The sequence below is a fragment of the Lissotriton helveticus genome, chromosome 9 (assembly GCF_964261635.1).
Source record: "Lissotriton helveticus chromosome 9, aLisHel1.1, whole genome shotgun sequence".
Classification (NCBI taxonomy): domain Eukaryota; kingdom Metazoa; phylum Chordata; class Amphibia; order Caudata; family Salamandridae; genus Lissotriton; species Lissotriton helveticus.
In genome coordinates this window covers 437,773,850-437,795,995 of record NC_136070.1, presented here as the reverse complement: position 1 = coordinate 437,795,995, position 22,146 = coordinate 437,773,850, and positions in this window count along the sequence as shown.

Here is a 22,146-nt window from a genome sequence, read left to right as displayed (position 1 = left end):
CTGTCAATTTGTTTCTGTGAATCTGGGGTTTCTTCTGCCAGCCACGGTTTGAAACTAGAACTTCAAACAATTTAGCATTGAAAATCTGTAGGTAAATGGAAGACTTAACACAGGAAAAGCAACTCAGACTTGAAAGAAACACCTAGCTGCATCTGGTTGCTTTAGAAAAAGACAAAGGATCATGGTATTGCATTGGGTGTGTTTTGTAGTGTGCACTACATGTGTAGTTACTTAGTACTTAGCACTTCAATTTCAGAGGCATGGCTTACATGTCTATGTGTAAGATGCATGAGTATACCACGCCATAACGGATCCACAAGGTATTAACTCTTTTAACACACTGCTGCGAGGCTGCTTATAGGACAGCTGGGTTACAGACTGCATAGGGCTCCAGTGTCCTCGGGAGCACCGAAGGAGGCCACTCCCTCCAATCCTGGCTCTTCTTTCATGCTGCATGAGAACAGCTCCAGGATTGGTTACTACAGGTTCCTGGGTCCTGCATTGGAGCCTACCTGCCTGGAGAAGACCTGAGCAAGGAGGATGTCATGCCAGGAAGGTAAGTGTAATTTCTTTTTTTTTAACTTCTTTTTTACTTTTATATTTGTCTCTCCAGCTCAACGCCCTCTTTACATGCCAGCCGCCACTGAAATAAAGATCCCTTTGCTCATGTCTGTTGGAAAGTGCAATGATTGGGATATAAAATGTGATTGTCACTGAGCCAGGGATGACAAATGCAATATATGACTTCTATTGAACTTATCGGGTGGAGTCAAAGCATAGGGTACATAAATGGTGATTCCTGCCACAGGTGAGGCATTAATTGGAGAACTCCCTTCTCCTGACATCGATTTGTGAGTATTATCATTTTTGCATGTAATTGAAATTGAAATTGAAATTGAGTGGTATTTATATAGCGCATGGCTACCCGGAAGCCTCCCAGCGCTTGGAGTCACCAGAACAGCCCAACCCGCATGTAGCCTTACCTTCCTCTTGCACCTCTGTAGATAACTGATTTCTTGGTCGCTAGTGCATTAATCTGCTTGAATTTCAACAACAGCCTGACCCATTGTTTGTAATAGATTTTTGGCTTGATCTCTATTGGTTTCAAGGGCAGGGGTACCAGCAACAGATGTGTGATCAACAACCCTCAACTGTAACCATATCCGTAGCACAAAATTCACAGTATGAAATTTCGTCTTAACACTCTTTCCCCTCAAGCACGCAACACAATCAACTATTTATTGTTCAGCACTTGTTCTCACTCCCAACACAGCACATCCCTCACTTAATGTTACATAAAAACCTTTACTACCAACGCAAACTTGCTTTTATAATATATATCAATGCCTTATATGAACGAGATGTTTGACGTGTGTCAGTGTTGTATGTGATATACAGTTCCACATTTGTGCTTCATGTATTACTGTCCCCATAAGTAACTCCAGTGTGTTCTGGAGACATTCCTCACCCCTCACACTAAACTGGCAATTTGACATAGATGGGACCTACAAATATGTTTACCTTAAAATGTCATAACACATTTATGTGAAAAGGAATGGTTAGCTGGGTTGTAATAAATCAAATGTAAGCTTGTGGAAGAGGTGGGTATGAAAGAAAATAAACCCCATATTCGTATCGAAAAATCACCAAAAACATTTACACCAAACTTCTGCTAGAAAAGTCCAACTTAAACATGGGTAAGATTAAAATAATTTTCAAAAATACGTATGCTGGTAAAATAAAATCCTGAGTAAAATGAAGTTAATTCTTCACAATATACATAAGCAAAAAGTTCAAAGTTCCACAAAGAATATTGTTTGTCACTCTCTGTGTATAAGTATGCATGTCCTCCAATCCTCCCCAAAGATGAGTGTTATGATATCTGCGTCCTCAGGCGCATGAAGGTGTTGTGGTAACTTTAGCCTGGTTCCTTTTCACAGAGATTAGGGGTAAGCAAAATGGCTCTGGATAGAGGAACTGGCAGGATTGATGATGTATACATGTGAAGAAGGGTGGGTGGGTTTGGTCGTTATTTGATTGCACTCCTTGAGTGTGAAGAACCAGGCCTAGAAGGGCCTGGCGGCGCAGGGCACGCCTGAAATCTCCGAGTTCACCTGCCTTGTTGTACAGAGACACGGAATACTCTGTTAGCGTAGAAAACCAAATGTATTAGCTGCAGCTATGCACAGTTGTCCCAGAAGTACATCAATAGTAGGTTCTCAGGCGACTGCCCCTTCACTCCGTGGCTCACAGTCTTTTATAACCATATACACGCACAAAAAAAAAATACTCCCCATGCACCAAATATTAGCCAATAGGAAAACATTCAAAACAAGACACCTTGTGACCAGAACGTCCCCCTTGAGTCGTGTTCTTGCCCAACCCATAAGTCAATCATTGACAGCACCTATAGGTTAATCAGTAATGGTAGAACGTGTTTGTGTGCTTCAAAGGACAACTTGAGAAATAGGATAATGCAGGGAAAGAATACCGAAGGCCAACAGATAAGATAGGGCAGGGAAAGAATACTGAAGGCCAACAGATAGTTGGGACAAGGATTTGTCAGTCTAGACAAGGATTAGTTAGTTTGGCTAGTTCCTGGAATTGGCTCCACAACAAGGAAGGGGGGTTATTTGACACGTAGCAGTACAAAGGGCAAAAACACTTGGTTTGCCAAGCTGCCTGAGTGAGGGCAACACAATAATGGCGACGGAATACAAAATGGAGTCGAAACTGAATTACCTCAGACCCTCCTTTTGCCATTACGCAGGCAAAACACAGACTCACGTTAATCTGAGTCAATGTTAATAGCCATGAGGTCGTCAAGCTGTTGCTGCAACATCATTTTCATATTTTCTGCTTTCTGTGAGACAGGTCTTGGGACACACAAGGTGGCACAAAGGCCGCAGATAGCGGGACCACATTGTAGACAGAGGCAACATGAAAAGATAATAGCCAAAGTCACTCCAATGAAAGTCAGTACCTTCTATCCCCATGTGGACAATAATCCCCAAAACCATCCTGTCAAAGACCAGTTTCCTTCATCCTGGTGAATGGACTCAGCGATCAGGTGCAATTTAGAGATGGCCTGGTATACTGTAAGGGCGTTGTCAGGTATGTAAATACAACAGCTGGATCCAATCAATTTACATACCCCACCACGGTCCGCAAGAAAGATATCTAAAACCATTCTGTTCTGTAATGTCATAAGGCGGTTCGCCTGAAGCTCGGCTGTGAGGTTACTCAGTGCCCCCACAGTTTCATCTATCATTGACTCAACAACTCGAACAAGATGCCTCATGTTTCTGCTATTGGCCATAGGACCCCAGTTTGGGAGGAACCCTTTGAAAAAGTCGCCTCCCTCTTGTCCTGCTGTATCTTCTGGATCAATGACGCCTCTCCTGTACCTATTTCTGTGATGTCCTGAAGGGGCGGTATATGTCGGAGGGAGGAGAAAAGCCACGTAACATGACCCTGAGAAATTAGTTGGTAACCATGTATAGGCCCTGTCATGGCAAACGAAATATGTTCCCTGAGATGCTACTAACGGTGGAGAAGTCTGGGATGCATAGATATATGTATGTGCACAAGAGCTCTTTCCCAATTGGGCCTTAGCATTCTGACCATTTCCTTGGAGACACAGGTGGCCTCGGTGGGGTACAGTCCATATGGGCGGGGATCTTTTTCGCCTGGCCCTATCTGTAAGGCTAGTAACGTAACGGGTCACGTTCCAGCCAATGTATGCCCGTCGTTCGTCAGCGGGGAACTCATTAATTTTACTATAATGCATAGACATAGCCACCATTCCCTTCGCCAGAGGGTCATAACTAACGTCAACCCCACCCCCATATGGACCAACAGGGTGCCGGGGTTGATTCTCGTAAGCATTAGAGAACATAGATGTATAAGCCCAAGCGGACCCCTTCAGGGAAAAAGGTAAAACTAAATATGGCATCCCTTTATCCATAGTATGGGGCAAGAGTCCACAAATCCAACAATCGGTGGTGTTGACTACCAATTGATGTTGGTGCAACAATTGAATGAATGAATTATTAAAATATTCCATTCTCCTACTTTGCTCATGTTCTGGTAATGTATGTAACTGGTGCGGGGAGGCAGCGGTGCGAAAAGGCACGGAATGGGAGGTAGGTGTAGGTGTCTGCTGCATAGTATAAGTAACCCAACCCACACAAGCTAATATAATACATAAAAAAATTAAAATACACAATGTTATACCACATCTATCATATAATAATTTGCAATATTTCTTCTTCATTTTATCCTTCTTATCATTTTCCTCTAGCTTAGCAGAATCCTTCCTCTAAATGTTGCTTGTGGCAGTCTTCCTTCTTCACTCAGCTGTGATTATCAGCCGTCCTATGACACTGCAAGTCCCACAGGCCTATTGTCACTACTCAGGTCACAAACTAAGACCCTTACCACGACCCTGCAACCTAATTGGATGGTCTGTGTCACTGAAAAGTGCAATCAAAAGAAAAAAATTCGCAATTGTCTCTAGTCACTCTAGGCCTCAAATTGTATCTCGTCTTATTTGGCACAGTCTGGTCCTGAAAAAGTGTCTCTGGATTGGTTGTGGTCAACCTGAGATGTGGTGGTACAGCTTCCTGTAAAACGTCATCATCCTCTTTCTCAGATAGAGTCCAATCTAGGCATGCATTGCTAAAAGGTACGAATCAGGGGACCCTTTCACCTTCAAAATCGCCAATACCTTCACGGACCACTGGTCATAAGGCTAAGGCAAGGGTACCTTCTTACAATGCACACCGGGAATCCAATTTTTCTTTCTGACCACCTTCACAGCTGTGCGTGTTGTCAACAATACTTGACGGGGCTCTCTCCAGCGAGGTTCCAAATTCTTTGATCTCTAGAAGTTCTTCACGCACACCCAATCGCCGGGTTGTATGGTATGGCCAGGATCAGTGGAAGCCTGAGGCAAGGCGTCCTGTACCTGTTGGTGAAGGACACGCAATTTAGTGGTGAGGTCATGCAAATAATCAATCAACAACGGATGCTCTATCTCCGAATACTTCTTTGGCCTTGGGACTCCCCAGACATTTGCTGGACGTCCAAACACAACCTCGTAGGGACTGAGTCCCATACGGGAATGGACAGTTGTTCGAGTAGACAAAAGAGCCAAGGGTAAAGCATTGGGCCAGGCAAGACCCGTGCTGGCCTGTATCTTCGCGAGCTTGAGCTTAAGAGTACCATTATAGCATTCCACCAAACCTGCTGACTGAGGGTGGTTTGCCGCATGAAATTTCTGTCTGACACCGAGACCTGCACTCCAAAAAATTCGAGGTAAACCAAACCTCAGGAAAAACTCCTTCAAAAGGACTTTAGCCGTATACAGAGCAGTATTATCCTTTAGGGGGTAGGCCTCTATCCATCTAGAAAAGGCACACACCACCACAAGGACATACTTCAGATTGTTACATCGCTCCATGTGAATGTAATCTATTTGCAACACCTCAAAAGGGTACGTTGGAGTAGCAAAATGGCTTGCTGGGGTTGGTGTTCCCTTCCCTGGATTGTGCATCAAGCAAACAATACAGTGCTTAACCAGATTATCTGCGCATTTAGGGATCCCCACATTCTGCTATACAGGGGCCAGAAGTTTGCATATCCCTTTAGCACTAATGTGGGCTGGACCATGTGCCATGGTAACTACTGGAAGCACATAGGCGTCTGGTAACAGCCAGGGCTGATGTTCCGACAATTCTGTCCAACACCCTGTCGTGTCCAACATTCCTGTACCCTCTCTCCACTTACTCAGTTCTTTCTCTGTAGCCTCTCCCTGGATAATTTTTACACTTTCTATTGCGTCCTCACACATCCCTCCTTGTCTGACCCATCTAGCAGGGCCCGCAACATACATGCGGCTTGTAACGTCTCTGGCTGTCTCTTTCGCTATCTGATCCGCAAAAGCATTTCCTCGACCCACATCATCAGTAATCCTCTTATGCCCACTACATTTAACAATTGCTATCTGAGTGGGCAAGGTAAGTGATTCGAGAAGGTCATTTACCAACTGGCTGTGCTGTATCTTAGTGCCGTGGGAGGTGAAAAACCCTCTTTCCTTCCACAGACGGCCAAAACTGTGGGCCACTCCAAATGCATACTGGCTATCAGTGTACACATTCACTCTTTTTCCTTCAGCCAATACACAAGCTCTAGTCAGAGCTATCAATTCAGCTGCCTGGGCTGAATTATGCCTAATGCGTGCTGTTTCCACAATTGTGTACAAAGTAGTGACTGCAGAAGCCGAAGTCGTCTCACCATTTGGGAGTTCGAAACAGGAACCATCCACCCATAGGATCCCATCCGGGTCCAGGAGTGGAGTGTCCTTTAGATCGACTCTACCTTTTGTCTCCTCTTCTGTACGGAGGAAACAATCATGCTGTTCCTGAGTACCTGTTTCTACTGGGATCGGTAATAGCGTGGCTGGGTTTAGGGTATTGCATCGTTTGATATGTACATGACTGGCCAAGAGCGTCAGCTCGTACCCTGACAAGCGGGCACTTGTAATGTGCTGAGTCTTTGTTCTATTTAGGAGGGTATCTACTGCATGTGGTACCATGACAATAAGAGTATTATCCAATACCAATCCAGCAGATTGGCGAATGGAAACTGCTGCTGCTGCTGTGGCTTTCAGACAACTAGGTAATGCCTTGGCCACTGGGTCAAATGTGGCCGAAAAATAGGCACATGGGCGCTGCTTGTCTCCAAATTGTTGCGTTAAAACTGACAATGCGCAACCTTCTCTCTCGTGAACGTAGAGTGTGAAAGGCTTACTGTAATCAGGAGTACCTAACACAGGAGCAGAGCATAAAGAAGTACGTAAGTCAGTGAAACTTTTCTGACATTCCACAGTCCAAGGGAGAGGTTGGGGTGTATCTTTGAGAGTGAGTGCCAACAGAGGTTTCGCTAGCAAAGAAAAGTTTGGAATCCACTGTCTACAATAAGAGGTAATGCGCAAAAAGACACGCACCTCCCTTTGTGTACATGGTACAGACATTTGAGCAATTGCTTGGATACATTCTGGGGTCAATCGCCGTCCCTTCTTCGACAAGAGATGACCTAAGTAGGTAACCTCTTGGCGACAATATTGCAATTTAGAGGGTGAAACCTTGTGATGAAGGTCAGACAAGTGACATAACAGTGAAATAGTAACCTGTTTACAAATGTCCTCAGAATCAGCAGCAACCAACAGATCATCTACGTATTGAATAAGGGTGGCACCTAGGGGCAAAGTGAAAGCATCGAGCTGAGTTTTCAGAGCTTGACTATAAATGGAGGGACTCTCACAATAGCCTTGAGGAGCACCCTTGAACCGGAGTCTTCGGCCTCCTAAAGAGAAGCCGAAAATATCCCTACTTTCCTCAGCAATGGGAATGCTGAAGAAAGCATTCTTAAGGTCAATAACAGAAAACCAAGCAGCCGAAGCAGGTATCATTGTCAATAGAGCAGTGATATCTGGGACGACAGGGAATTGGGGTACAACAATCTTGTTGAACTCCCGGAGGTCAATCACAAAACGATAAACGGGTGGCTGAGAAGAGTCAGTACGTTTAAGAACAGGTAAAACAGGACTATTGCATACATTTCCCCTTGTCTCCTCAACCACGTCTTTCTGAACCAAATCATAAATAATAGCCAAGAGAGCTCTTTCACCATCACTGGAAATCTTATACTGGGGAATGCGAGGTAACTTAACATTGGATTTGAGAGTGACGATGTAGGGCGGAATCTGCAGGAGACCTACATCATTGGGGCCTGTAGCCCAGAGGGTGGCAGGAAGAGAGCACAATTCAGGGGGGAGTTGGTCTTTAGACAAATACGCCGGGGAAATCAATTTCTTACCTAAAGTGAGGTGTATACCAGAAGGGGAACAATGCAATGTTGCGTACAGTCTTTTTAATAAGTCCAAACCTAACAAATTTTCACCATAACCAGTTGTTAAAATAAGCGGAGCCTCCAAATCATAAGGACCTATTGAGATGGGCAGAGGACAAGAAACTGGGTTATGAACTGGGGCGCCAGAAAATCCTACAGAAACATTTGTTAAGCCAGACAAAGGTGCCCCAGGGAGTTTAGAGTGGATGATAGAACTCTTCGTTGCACCAGTGTCCAATAGAAACGGCTCTGAAACACCTAGTGCAATGACTTCAATATAAGGCCCATTTTGGTCCACTGGAACTGATATGACTCCCTCACTTTGTCTATGGCTGTCCTAGCTAGTATGAAAACCTAGACTCTCATCCTCGGTATAATAATCATCATTGTAATAATGGGCAGACTGAGCATTCTGCTGATCAAAATAATTCATGGAGTTTTGAGGGGGAAAGGAACGCTGGTCTTGAGATGATTTACCTCGCCCCCTACCCCTGGGTGTTTATTGGTAGCCACCTCGGCCTTGCGGCCCAGGCATACCACCAGCACGCTGCAACAAAACCGGGCAACTATTCTTGAAGTGACCTTCTTCCTTACAATAAGCGCATTGATTTGGACCCAGTGGGGGCCGGGGAACAAAGGGCTCAAGTTTTTGTAACAGCTTCTGGAATTGGGGAAGCGGCTGGAACTGGCACTGAGCAGGACGAGGGGGGTAAGCCTGTTGCAAAAGAACTTTCGTTTTTAATTCCTTAGTTTTTTTATCAAGTTTGTCCTTTTCCTCTTTACCCCTATTTTCATAATACTGAGCAGTAGCCAAAATCTGAGCAGAAGAAGAAACTTTCAGAATCCTTTAGTTTGTTAGAAAGTTCGGGGAGCAAATTAAACACAAATTTATCTACAAACAATCGTTGCCCACCTTCCGTGCTCATATCCTGACCACTGTGATCAAGAAACGTCTCCTAAAAACAAGTAAAGAAGTCGGAGACGCTTTAATCTTTCTTTTGCTTACAGGCAGCTAACTTATCCCAATTAACTCGCAGAGGGGGCATCATAGTTTTCATCAAAGCAATGATCCTAGCGGGAAGGTCTGCAATTAAAGCATCAGGTTTAGCACCACCCACTTGGAGTCCATCTGCGGCAAGGATAGCAGCCCAATCACCCCCAATTCTTGAGCTTGATCTTCTTTCCGAATCCTAGCCCATAATGGTTGTGGGACCACATTTCCCATCAACATGTCTATATCGGCTAAATTCATAATGCATGCATCAACAGTCTGGGACAGCTCTTTGCAATAACCAGCAGAATTTTTACGGGTGTCTGGTAAGGATTGTTTGAGGGCCAGAACCTCAGATCTTTTCCAAGGAACATGTACCCATACACGTTGAAAGTGAGAGGGTATACCAGGATTATTGCCCTGGGGGGCAACCGCTTCTCTCCACACTGGGGGAACCTCTCTCATAGGATAGTGTTTCAGTTTCCTTTTAACAGAAAGATCGGGTTCAGACAGAGACCGGTAGGTAAACATTGTTCTAAAGGTGGCAAGTGTCCTTACAGCATCCCAAACCTCAGCACCCACAATTATCCCTTTGTTAAAGTCAGCCTGAACATCTAGCAGACCCATGGGAGCTAATCCTAATCCCATATCCTCCACTCTTGTCCAAGAATGACACACATAATATCAAAAACATGTCTTTGCGTTGGCGCATCCCACTGCTGGAAAGTGTCCATGATATCTTGTATACCATACTGGGAACCATTCATGATCCACTTGCGGGCAAGGATATCTAACGCATCTCGCTCTTCGGGACCTGGGAGCTGACTACGGGTCTGGCTACGAGGAAGAACAGGAGTCATGTTGAACGACCCAAAGAAAGGGGACAAAAAACCAGAAACGGTGTCAACCATCCGCTTACGAACTGAGGGGGAATTCGACATTAGGACAGGGGACAAGGTATTAGGCGGGGCAGAAGAGGGGGTAGAAGAGGGGGTGACAGGAATAAAGGGAGTCTGAGGCAAAGGAGTCTGAGGCAAAGGAGGTGGCAGGATTGGCATTACCGGAAGGGGCAGTGGCAGAGGTGCAGGGACCGGCTGGAGAACAACAAGTGGCTGAGCGGGTGGCAATAGTAGGGGTGCATTAGCACCCTGTGCATAGGGCGGGGGTAATCTCAACAGGTGGGACATTAAAGGATCCTTCTCGGGGTCAACATCTTTGCCTGCAGGGGAAGTTGGCAACACCGGATAACACTTATCTATTGCCATACAATATTGTCTATCTGAGACCTCAATCGCATAATCAGTCTCATTGTCTTTGAACTGCTGGGCAGCCTGTATAACAGTCATGCCCTTTTCCTTCCTATCTCTTTTCATTTGTTTAATTTCTTTCTGTTTGGCTTCCTTGCGCCAAAGGCGAAAGGAGTCAAACATAGCCGGCCGGGCTTTTCTCTTAAACAATGTAGCTTCCAAATTATCTAATATATCAGGCTCACAACTACCATTCTGTGGCCACTGCAAAACACCATCTTTTCTCGTATAACGGACCCACACTTCATTAAAGGTGATGGGGCCTACACCATGTTTAGAATAAAGCTCATAGGTGGGAGTTCAAGCCGGAGGAATTGGGCAAGAGTCCTCCAGTCGGGAATCCCTATCACAACAACAACAACACCATTTTCTAAACTTACTAAAACCAGGCATTGTTATTTCACTGGCTCCTTTACAAACATCAAGGGGTTAATCAATCAACACAGCACAAATGTACTCACCCCTCGGCTTCGGCTTTTGCAAGAGCCGAATCAAAAATCAAAAACAAAGAAGTGGGAGCTACCCACTATTACTTAACCAAATGTTCTTTTACGCCAACAGAGGTCCGTCTAACGTCTCGCAATACCAGTCATCACCAAAGGGACCAAGGCAGGGCGGCAGTCAGGGCAGCAGTCACCAGCAGACGTTGGAAAGAAGAAGCCGCGCTGCAAAGACCTTCGGTCCACTTTCGACATGCAGGGGTCAATCATGTGGTGCACTTCCTCCAGAATTTCCTTGCGGGCTCCTCACGACCCTCGGGCTCGACCGCTACCTCTGAAGCCGCCCCACGTTGGGCTGCCAATTGAAGAGCCATGCCTAGAAGGGCCTGGCGGTGCAGGGTACGCCTGAAATCTCCGAGTTCACCTGCCTTGTTGTACAGAGACACGGAATACTCTGTTAGCGTAGAAAACCAAAGGTATTAGCTGCAGCTATGCACAGTTGTCCCAGAAGTACATCAATAGTAGGTTCTCAGGAGACTGCCCCTTCACTCCGTGGCTCACAGTCTTTTATAACCATATACACCCACAAAAAAAAAATACTCCCCATGCACCAAATATTAGCCAATAGGAAAACATTCAAAACAAGACACCATGTGACCAGAACGTCCCCCTTGAGTCGTGGTCTTGCCCAACCCCATAAGGCAATCAATGACAGCACCTATAGGTCAATCAGTAATGGCAGAACGTGTTTGTGTGCTTCAAAGGCCAACTTGAGAAATAGGATAATGCAGGGTAAGAATACCGAAGGCCAACAGATAAGATAGGGCAGGGAAAGAATACCGAAGGCCAACAGATAGTTGGGACAAGGATTAGTCAGTCTAGACAAGGATTAGTTAGTTTGGCTAGTTCCTGGAATTGGCTTCACAACAAGGAAGGGGGGTTATTTGACACGTAGCAATACAAAGGGCAAAAACACTTGGTTTGCCAAGCTGCCTGAGTGAGGGCAACATAATAATGGCGACAGAATACAAAATGGAGTCGAAACTGAATTACCTCAAGTGTAGCAAACATGTTAGGTCATGGTGCAGGGCAGCCTAGCAAAGCCATCCTGTGCATGGCAACCCAGCTCCGCCATGGCCTTCAGAATAGTCAGCGGCTACACTTTGTACCCTTCTGAACTGAGAATTTGGTGAGAGGCTAGAAGAAGGAGAGTAGTTGTAAAGGAGACAGCGGGCCACTCATGTCTTTCCAAAAAGCGTACAGATGGTGCAGGAGGAGAAACAGGGGTAGTGGGTACAGGATGAGGAGGTGACCATGCATAAACAGAACTGCACCACAGAATCTTCTAGCCTAGGAATCACCTCTTGAAATGTATTGCGTAGGTGCCACCTAGCAACATCTTTGTCTCCAGATCTGAGTCCTGTATACTCTGTGTTAATAGTTGCTTGGATATCAGAGTTGACATGGACTGTCCGCCTTCATCATTCTCCTTCTCTGCCTATGTTGCAGTTTCCCAAAGCAGTTCTCCCTCACTTGGCCAGTGTTGGAACCTCTTCCTAAGTCTGGCTTCTAAATGCTGTAAACAAGAGAGAAAGAGCGAGATGCATCACATTTATATGCCATGGTACCATGCATGCTGAAGGCTACAGTGGCCAAATACAAAAATCTTCCTTTTGTTGCTCATTATAAAAATGCAAATGGTGTTAATAACAGCACAACACTGGTAACCTACTGTCTCTATCCTATCTCCAAACGTGTAATCTCCAAGGTTGTTGAGATCCAAATATTCTGATGGTGTTAGGCCTGGCCCTTTTTGCAGGGTTATCCCCAAAAATGTTACCTTCTTCCCCCTGTTTTTCTGACCATCTTTTTGTTGGCTTTAGGGCTCTTGGGACTTTAGCACTGCTAACCAGTGCTAACGTGCATATGCTCTCTCTCTAAAATGTAATGGTATCTGTTCGCTCCATGATTGGCATATCTGATTAACTAGTAAGTCCCTAGTACAGTGCACCATGTGTGCCCAGGGCCTGTAAATCAAATGGTACTAGTGGGCCTGCAGCACTGATTGTGCCACCCACATGAGTAGCCCTGCAAACATATCTCAGGCTTGCCACTGCACTGTCTGTGGGCGCAGTTTAAGCTGCCATGTCGACCTGGCAAGTGCAACCAATTGCCAGGCTCAACCCTTCTCTTTTATTACACATAAGACACCCCTAAGGTTGGCCCAAGGCAGCCCCATGGAACAGGGTGCATTGTATTTAAAAACTGTTGTGTTTTATATGTCCTGGTAGTGAAATACTTCTGATTTAGTTGTTCACCACATAAAGGCCTATCTCTGCCATAGGTTACCATTAGAGCTGCCTTGCATCACCTTACAAGTGTATCTGCCGATTGGGAGCGGATAAAAAAAATGGAGTTTGCTGTTTTAGTCTTGCAATTTAAAAATACATCTTTTAGTGAAGATGGTTTTTAAAGTGCAGGTCCGAAAATGCAAGTCTTAGAAAGTTGGCATTTTCTTACTTTACCAATTCTGTGACACTGCCTGTCTTTGAATACGCGTCTGGGTCAGGATGACAGTTGGGCTGTTTGTGCATTCACTCTGGACAGTCCCACAAAGGGAGCTGAGGTGTTCCCTGCATTTCCTAATGGCCCATTACCAAGGGCTGATGGGTCTTCCTGAGCTAGAGTGGTGGGAGGAGTTGACACTGACAACTGAATAGGGCTGTGCCTGTCCTCAAACAAAGAAGTCTCCGCCCCCTGTAGTGTGCCTGGAGCCAGGGCAGGGAAAGACAGGATCTTGTGCACTACAAATACTTTTCTTTGAAGTTTGCCTACTTCAAAGGCTGGAATGGGTATAAGTGTTGGACCTGTGACACAATATATTCAGAACACTTCTGGGTTGAGGCCATTCTGCCAGAAAGAAGAGATAGATTGCTGTCTGGAGGTACTGCCACTTTCTATTTGCTTTACTGTGCTGGCGTACTGCTTGCTGCTTCTGTGCTGGGAGTGAGAGGACTGGACTTTGCTTTCTACATTCTGCTTCCAAGGTTCTCCAACGACTTGAGTTGAGCTTGCCTCCTGTTAAGAAGTCTCATGGCCCGCAAAGAATTAACTTGCAACCACTGGGCTGAGCATGTTTATGTATCTGCAAAAGGAATACAAATAAATCAAGAAGCTTTTCAACACAAACTACGTGACTCTGTTGCATGGTTAGTGACCACTCCCGATGATTTGGGTTGGACTGATTATGAATATTGTTGTCATGAAATTGTGATGCTTTTATGTCATTAATGTTATGACACAAGGACTTACTTGTGGGAATAATATATGTACAGATACCAGACGTTCCTGTGTTATCTTTATCAATGGGCCTTTTTTTGTGGTGAATTTTTTTTTTATTAGTTTATTTTGTAAGTTTCATAACAAGATCAGATTGCGACCCCAAAACTGAATTCGGAATCCCCCCCCCCTCCACAGTTCAAGGCAAAGAAATTTCCGCTTAACCTTAATCAATCTTCCTACCACATTAGAATGAGTACACAGCCGTTTAGCCAACAACCCAGTAAGCAGGGCAGGCGGCGGTCCAAACGCACATCGCGTCATTCTCGAGGATCAAACCAGGGTAGAGTAACAGGCAATGATGTGTTATTTAGCAGCCAAAGGAGGGGGGGGGGAAGGGGGGAGGGGGGAGGGAGCAAAAGGGGGGTAATACAGTTTAGGGCCGGCGCGGAGTACCACGACTAATGCGCATCGCCAGTTGCCGCCTCTTCACTTCGGCGCGCCAGGTACGTTTGGTCCCCAGTAATTTTTAGGTCTACTCCTGGGGGGGAAACAAGTCACAGTAGTTTTCAGATTGTGTACAGCAGTAGACCATCTCGCACGCCCATCTTGTAGGGGTGGGAGCAGGGCCTCTCATCCAGGAACACGCAACTACTTTACGCGCGATCAGCAGTCCCATGCCCACCAGCCGTCTCACTGATACAGCCAAAGGTTTCGTGTATCCCAACAGGGCCATCTCCGGGACAGGGGGTATGTCAACATCTACCGCTGCGCTAATTTCAGCAAAAATCTTGTGCCAGAACTCGCTTACTACGGGGCACAGCCAAGCTAAATGGAGGAACCCTGCATCAGGGGCATGGCATCTGTCGCAGTCCGCTGTAGCTCTCAAGCCATACCGATGCAGCCTGGCGGGGGTGTAGTAGATTCTGTTTATGTATTTGAAATGTATAAGCCGGTGCCGGCCGTTCAGTGAGACCGTTTTGGTAGCAGTGCAACAGTATTTCCACATGTCATCGCCTATTGCCATAGAGAGGTCCGACTGCCACGCCAGCCTCGCTTTGGTGTATGTGTGCTCCCTGTGTGTTTGTGATAATGTATACAGGTTGGACTGTAGTTTCTGGGGAGAGGAAGCCTTAAGTACGTATGTGAGCTCCCGTACCTCCGGCGGTTTAGCCATGTCTCCCCCTAATAGCTCAGATAGCGCATGTCTGACTCTGTAGAATTGGAATTTCAGCAGCAAGGTAGGAGATGGCAGTTCCATAGTCACCTGGCCCCAGGTTTTCACTGTTCCCTCCAAAAAGAGGTCACCCGCTGTCTTGATGTTGAGGTCCAGCATGGCGGCCACCACCCCCTTTTCACAGAGTGGGGTCAGCCAACGCGCCCAGTCAATAGGCATAATGGGGGAGTACTTTTTGTGGTGATTTTTTTGGCAATGGGTTCACAGCCAGTTGAGCGTCTATTCCAAGATTACTAAAAAAAATACAGATAAGTACTAGTGCGACGGTCGCGTAGCCTTATTGCCTGTTTTCTTTCTTATTTTAAGGGACTGCCACTTTACTATTTGCTTTGTTCTGCTGGCCTGCTGCTTTCTGCTTCTATCCTGAGAGTGAAAGGACTGGACTTTGCGTTCTATATCCTGCTACAGAGGTTCTCTAATGGCTTAAGTTGAGCTTGCCTCCTGTTAAGAAGTCTAAGGTTCTGCAAATAATTCACTTGCAACCACTGGGCCCCTCTGTTGAGGACTCCTACTTGCCAAGTGGTGCCATTTCCAGTTCCTGGGTCCCTGGAAGTGAGTTTGGGGTTCTACTATGAAGAAACCAAGGCATCGACTTCGGAACCTGCACCTGTCTGCAACTCTGATGTTGTGCCGCTGCCTGCACTGGAGCCGTAGTCCCGCTCAATGCACCGACCGCGGCTTGCACCGCAGGCTCTGACAATGACGCAACGCCTCTGAAGAGCCACCACTACGCAAGTCTAAAGCACCATACCACCAAAGTCTTGACACCACTGCACAGTAGGGAACTGAGGTACTGCACCGCCAACCGCAGAGCCGCCTCCCCTGCAGCAGTGAGGAACCGGCACATCACCTCTCCTGCCTGGACGTAAGGAAACGGTACATCACCTCTCCTGCCTGGACGTAAGGAAACGGTACATCACCTCCCCTGCAAGAGAAGGAACAGAAGACGCACCAGCCTCCGCGACGTCTCACATCCTCTGTGTGTTACATCGTCTTTCTTTTTCGTGATGCCTCCGAGGTACTGTCCTGGGGTCTGCCCAACTCTGTAACCGGCCCTTGCTCCATCGAGGTCAGACTTACTTTTTAATTTATTTCTAAGAGATTTACTTGATTTAATCTTTATAAAGCGATATCTTGATTTGTGTATATTGGAATTTTGTCATTTTGGTCTTTTGATTGCGCTAAATATTGATTCTTTTTCTAAACTGGTGTGTACTCCCTTTGTAGTGTTTTCACTGTGTTACTGTGTGTTTATGAACAAATAATTTACACATTGCCTCTGGGATAAGCCTGGCTGCTCTGTGCCAAGCTACCAAGGGGGTGAGCAGAGGTTATCTTAGGTGTGAAACTTACTTACCCTGACTGGAGTGGTGGGTTCTGCCAGGCTTAGGTGCATACACTAGTCAACCAAAAACCCAATTTCTAACAGCAGGGTTATTAGAACTGATGACATGTTTGTTTGTATTGCGGTCTTGATTGTTTTTTTAGTGCAGGAGATTCAATTCAATATATATGGGGCCATTTTGTATTTTGCAGTTCGGAGATTCCATGGAGGCTGGTAGCCTCAACAAGAGTGTGAATTAAGCTATATGCATGTGATGAGACTCACATCACATCTGTCTTTACATATTGACCTATACATGTCATACCTTATTGACCATATTCTAGTAACACTTTTCAAAATCAATATGCACATACATTGATTCTTCATTCTAGTATGTTTTGAGCTAAAACATTGAAGTAAATACAACTCCCACCAGTGTTGCTGCTTGAGTTCCTACAGCTAGATTGGCAGATTACTCTCAGTGCTTTTCTCTCCATAGGGGTGAGTCGGAACTGCACATCTTTACCTTTGTGTGGCAAGATCTCACCATATTTCCAGTGTCATCAATCTTGTCCACCAAAGGTTGTTCTCCCTACTCGCACTCCATTCTTCCTGTTGGTGATCCCCATTGCAGTGTATTTCAAGGCGATGTCCTTGCCTTTGTCCATCTTCCCCTTAAGGCCCAGCTCTGATCTACAGACTCATGTAACAGAGAGTATTTTAAGAGGATCACTTCCTGTACGATTTCAACTTCTCCCGCCTTGATGTATGGATAAATAAATTATTAAACACTTCAGAATATTAAAGCGCATAGATGTAATAATATACACAGTAATAATTTGAAAGAGACAAATCGTAAAATTAAAGAAAAAGGGAGAAATACAGGAAAATTTGCTATATATGCAAATATACAGAACAATATTTACCTCAATATATCTTCAGCTTCTGTTACTTCAACAATACATTTGAAAGTAAAATGTTATCATGATATGTATGCACATACATTGACTCTTCATTCTAGTATGTTTTGAGCTAAAACATTGAAGTAAATACAACTCCCACTAGTGTTGCTGCTTGAGTTCCTACAGCTAGGTTGGCAGATTACTTCCAGTGCTTTTCTCTCCATAGGGGTGAGTCGGAACTGCACATCTTTACCTTCGTGTGGCAAGATCTCACCATATTTCCAGTGTCATCAATCTTGTCCACCAAAGGTTGTTCTCCCTGCTCGCACTCCATTCTTCCTGTTGGTGATCCCCATTGCAGTGTATTTCAAGGCGATGCCCTTGCCTTTGTCTATCTTCCCCTTAAGGCCCAGCTCTGATCTACAGACTCATGTAACAGAGAGTATTTTAAGAGGATCACTTCCTGTACGATTTCAACTTCTCCCGCCTTGATGTATGGATAAATAAATTATTAAACACTTCAGAATATTATAGCGCATAGATGTAATAATATACACAGTAATAATTTGAAAGAGACAAATCGTAAAATTAAAGAAAAAGCGAGAAATACAGGAAAATTTGCTATATATGCAAATATACAGAACAATATTTACCTCAATATATCTTCAGCTTCTGTTACTTCAACAATACATTTGAATGTAAAATGTTATCATGATATGTTGGTGCGTGAACTTTAGGACCAGCATTGAATGCTGCACGATGCAGACCAAGCATTGTTCCTGGTGCCATACAAACCACTTAAGAACATATATGTAATGGATGACACAGAGGATCAAAGACTAGAGTGTGACTGGTGTCAGGGTTCACCACATGTATTGTTTGGCCCTGCAAAGTTCAAGAACAACATGCAGACAAGCACATCTATGGAGGTAAATGATAGCCTGATGTTCGAAGGCAGATGTCCACCTTCTGGCCTATGTGCTCTGTCACAGCTAGGGGAGGTGGACTGAGACATGTGTCAGGGTTGAGATAACTACCTATTGCCTGATGCAGTGTTATAGAGTGCAACACAAAGCAGGCCAGGATAATCTTCCAAACAACTTCTGAGAGGTACAGTAGTACATCCATTGTGTTACCTAGTCTGCTGAAGCAATACGTCAAGAGACTAAAGGTCCAATCATGTATGCCTTATGCTTGTACGTGTTCTTTTGTACATCAGTTGGTGTACTGTGATTGGCTAACGGTAGAGGGTTAGAACATGATGAAATAGAAGATATGCAGAATAACCTGGTAAGAGTGACTTACACATGACAAATGATCAATGATGTAAGTTACATTGCACATGCATTTCACTGTGGGATCCACTGAGTGTGAAATGGTTTGGTGGTGTAAAGATTTACGTGAACAGTATGGGAGCCTGTTTTTTATTGCAATCTCGTTCAAGGCTCTGTAGTTGATGCACACTGTGGTATCTCCAGTCTTTTCTGGTATAAAAAAATTACGGTGAGGATGCAGGTTACTGTGAGTGTGGATTAGATCCAGGGAGGTATCATTCCATGCCATGCTAACAATAATACTCTAGGGCCCCCATTTTCTAAACCAGATGGCATCCACTGTTTGGTGTTAGACCATGGAAATCTTAACAGTCATAGAAAATGCATGCTGCATAAAATGTGCACAGTAGAGGTTTGATGATGACCTTTGTTTGCAAAAAATATAAGGTAAATCTTGATGTGACTAATCATTTCCTTAGCCTAAGTAAAGCACCTCAGTCACAATACTTGACAGATTTCTCATTTGTGGATACGTAATTTGAGTTCATGCAATTTCCCCAAGCGTATGAAAAATGCCCAGCTGTTTTTTCTTCAACAATCAAGGAAGTCCTCCAAGGAGATTCTGCGACTGTATCATATGTTGATGACATATCATAACAGATGAAGATTTAGATTAACACTTACACTCTACCAATAACATTTTAATCACTATTGCCGAAGCAAAAGATAAAATTAAAATTTAGAAGTAAAATATAGAGTTACAAATAGCATTCCCAAATGTTATTTGCTTAGGTACCAAAGCAGATTTGCGGATGGGCACTATGCTACTCTGTGGAAGCGACCGAATGAAGACGTTTGGATCTGTCATGTGGCCTACATGGTATTCTGTTGATGTTGTGCATCAAGAACAGAATTATGCTCTTACCATGTTCTGTCAATGCACCTTGGCTCACTTTGCATAGCGTATAAGTGCTGTTTGGTGCTTTCAGTTGCTCACTCATTTGGCTGGATCGATGTCTGCTCTTTTGAAAGGAATTCAAACCCATTGACCTCATTTATCGGACAGAGGCTACCGGACACATCTCCTACTACTCGCTGCGGCCATCATGATACTCGGAACCTTTTAATGTATAATCGCTCTCTCATACTCGAGAGATTATTGCGGTTTTTGACCTCAGAAAAACTCACTGGTTTTGCTGCCACTATAAGACGGACTTTCTTACCATTACCAAAAGATATTTTTCGTGCCTGGAAGAAGTCCATGTTTGGGAGAAACGCGTCGGCTGGTAGTGTCATCTGCATATGTTTGCATACCTGAAAATAAAAGACGAAAAAACAAGACTACCGATTTTGTGGAGTCATTGAAGACAAACATCTTGTTCTGTTTTATATATGGTGCCTCTCATCTAAATGAACTTGTGGAATTCAAACCCACTTTATGATGCAAAGGCACATCAGTGGCTTTTTACCAAAATATAGTTATCAAGGAGATTTGACAAGCACCTAGACAGGTCATCCTACGTTATTTTTAGGGAGGATGGCTTAGTGAGCTTAAGGTTCAGCACCGATTAAAAATTGTGATCAGAAGATCACAAATTCAATTTTTCACAAGGAATACTGAGCCTTCCATCCATCTAAGGGAATTAAACTGAAAACCATAAAGTGGGTAAGCGTAAAATATATTGATCACTGCACTCAGACTTCAATAATGAGTGATATGTTAAATAATGATACATGCACAAATATCTCTTTGTACAGATATCTCAATTACAAGTGGTGTGATAATTACTGCACCCAGAAATGTAAGGTTCAATAAAAACTGCAACCTCAGATTTTCCTCCAAACAATTTCAGCAGGGCAAATCTGCCAACATTTATCAGAGGAAAAAGACCAGTAAATACAGTGATGTGCAGGTTTTGGTGCAGAAAGCGCTAAAATCCATGTTATGCAAATTTTTGGGTTGCTCAGTTTGTAATCTGTGCTATTTGTTACACTCGTAAAATCTTGAACCACTGTTTATCAGTTCTCAATGGGTGTGATACATAGTACATCACCCTTCAAGTGCTCATAGTAGAACCGTAGAAGCGTCAGATGTGGGGTATAAAGGACCAAAAAACTGTTATTATTATTTCACATACAGTCTACAGTCCAGGCTTTATTCTCTCAATGCATCTTGCTGAAGCAGTGCTTCATTTGGTATGCAGCCTTAGTGCCACATAGTCCACTTCGGGCATTTCGACACCTGCACAGCTCCAACAACATAAACCTGAAGCAGTTGAGGGTCAAACTGTCCTGAGTAGGAAAGCTGAAGTGTATGGGTAGATGGGGCTCTCCCAAAAGGAGACTGGGCACGGGTGGGTGGGCACCTCCATAATTCAAAAATAGAGTGGACCACAAGATGGCACCCGTATAAAAGTGGGAATTTTTACAAATTAGCTGCAAAGAATTTATCAACAGCGACAACTGTGACAGCAAATCTGTTCTAGCTTACTTAATTGGTCACCAAGAGGCTACATTTTAAAATATCTTACATGGTTAAGACACCTGCTACAGAGATCTTTGTGTGCCCAGCAATTGTGAGGGGATTATAATGGCAGAAAGATAACTCTGGTGGTAAATGCATTTTTTAGAGAGTTCTGTGTGTTTTTGTAATCACAGTTTTAACTCATAGCATAGAGGGTAAATGAGCCTGATGCAAAGCACACTGTGTAAGATGCAGATCACATATTGTATTCAATGTAGATAGGTAAGTGGGTTACCGCTTCTGACACTCAGATAATTTTGTTACTTACCATTCATAAGTTGCAATCCTTCTAAAATAGCACAGTGATCTATTTACTGGAACTAAGGAGGTGAATGCAAAATGTAAGGTTATGGCGAGCAAAAGAGGGTGCCAAATTGGTGAGGGATGGATATATACTCTCCCCAAGTCCTGGCGCCTAGGAAGTGACGCCCCTCGTGCGCCACAACCAGGCTGGGGGGGCTCCATCCAGAGTCCCTGCCCCTGAAGGGGTGGGGGTGGGGGTGCCCAGGCGACACTAGAGTGCTGACAGGGGCGGAGTAGTAGTCAAGGGCGCCGCAGATATAGAGGCCCCAGGACCTTTTAGGCCCACTGAATCCTGTTTATTGTTCCAGTTCACAAGTCGTCCTGAAGCCCACTCGCTGCTTGCACATAGGCCCTGGGCACCATTGCTCCGTCACTTCCGGGACCTAGAAGGGAACTAAGGGCGCAGTTATGATTAGGACAGTTTGTTGCTTTAGGAAAGCATAGGGAGCTCATGGAGGAATATGACGTTTCCTTACTCAGTCATAATTTCGATACTCCCCTACTAGGTGATTTACTCGTTATATTTAATTAAACCCTGGGTTGATTCAGCCGTTTACCCTTCTCGGGTTAATACAAAGAGGACCGCTGAGCTGAGCTGACTAGCTAATTAATATCAACGCAAATTGCTTAAAGCGTCACCACACAGCAAAA